The sequence below is a fragment of the Anas acuta genome, chromosome 4 (genome assembly GCF_963932015.1).
Source record: "Anas acuta chromosome 4, bAnaAcu1.1, whole genome shotgun sequence".
Taxonomy (NCBI): domain Eukaryota; kingdom Metazoa; phylum Chordata; class Aves; order Anseriformes; family Anatidae; genus Anas; species Anas acuta.
In genome coordinates, this window is record NC_088982.1 from 15,806,438 (window position 1) to 15,808,222 (window position 1,785).

A 1,785-nucleotide genomic window follows, 5' to 3' on the forward strand; every position below is an offset into this window, starting at 1 on the left:
AGCTGCTGAAATTTGCTCCTCAGATTTTCTCACTTGTAATAATGAATCACACCAGTAGCTTTTCCTCTTGAATAAAGCCTTCACGTTGGTACTCACAGAGTCTAAGACATATCCTTGCCAAAAGGATGGGAGAGAAAGAAAGGTAGAGGCAGAGGCCAGCGGGAGCCCAGCCAGCATAGCACAGTTGTTAACTCAGGAAAGCAAACTTCTCAGGGGAAGCTCGTCTTTCCCTGGAAAAAGCCAGCTGAGTAAAAGTTATCTTTCATTTTTTTCCACTTGCTGCTTCATTGCCAACATTTTTTTAGGGACCGCTCTTTATCCACTGTCTGTTCTCCTTGCAATAAACCACTAGTAAACTAGTTGGTAAGAAAAATGACAAAAATACACTCAACATCCTTCCTGCCCCTACTTGGTGCTTGCTATGCATATTTCGGTAAGTTACTGCTATGTTTAGGCTGACGATGCTGTACCCTTGGAAAGATGAGCATCCATTTAAAGCTGAGTGCCATAAAGCCAGACCTCTGCGCTTTGCATTGATGAGCCCGTGGGTAACAGCAGGACCTGATAAACTAATCCTATGTCAGAAGATAGAGAGTTATTCTCAAGTGGGAGAAACATCTGAAATGAGAATCGTGCCTAGTAAAGAACCTGTACTATGACTTAACCGCAATGCATTTAGTGTAAATGCTTTTTCTGAGTGTCTGAAAGAGCTAGAACTGTATACGAAGAATGAAAATACTTGTCACAACACTTTCTGCAATTTGTATAGAATAAAGAACTGTTTACATAGATAGTGATTCAGTCAAATTGCATTGCATGTTTATCATGGTGAAGATCTGAAAGAAATATTTGTACTGAAAAGCTTTATTTAGATTTAAAAGGAAAATAGGTGAAACCTACTGAACCAGAAAATGTATGCAAAGGAAGATCAATGTGAATAAAATATTGCTTTTAATATTTTACCAGAGGAAAAAAAAATCAGAATCATTAATGTTATTTTTAATTTTGAACCTCTGTAATATTATGAACAATCTTGCTCTTCCCTTGAAATGTTAAAGAAAAATACTAGTCAGTTGTATGAGAGAAAAAGAGATAACGGTGGAACATGAAGAAGAATCTCATATATGTAAAAAGCTAATTGATGACCGATCAATGCAAATAAATACAGAATATGAATGACTTTGATGAGCCTTTATCATGGAACCATGTCTGCTTCATAAAAATTTGGATGGCTGTGGTCTAGTAAAATATGTGGAAGACAAGTGTCCATGTATCCTTAACAAAGTGTGAGGAAAAGAAAGGTGTGAATAAAGTTCAAAGTATTTGGTTACATGTTCTTTGCACCAGTCTGTACCCTGCATAAAATATCTACTGGCAGAATTAAGCAGACAAATAGTGAGATATACATATTACAAAGGATTGGAAAGCTGATGGGCATCTTTGGTTAATCAAAATACAACAGCTGCCTATTTTGTGAAGCCAAATAAAATCAGGTGAACAGTTCATCCACTATCATTACGCTTTTGTCAGAAAGGAACATTATGTTCCCGTAAGTCTTTTGATAAACATGGAACAATTGCCCTATAATAACAAGGAAGTGTGGAAATGTGTTGCATGATTTCTGTTCATGAGCATTTTGCTAAAATAGCAGTAAATGGCTTTTTTCTATTAATGTAAGATTGTATTTTGCATTTTGACTCATTTCATTTCACTTCTTTCTTTCAACGGCAAATGAAACCATAGAGCAGTATTTTATTTATTTATTTATTTAGAGTAATATTTATT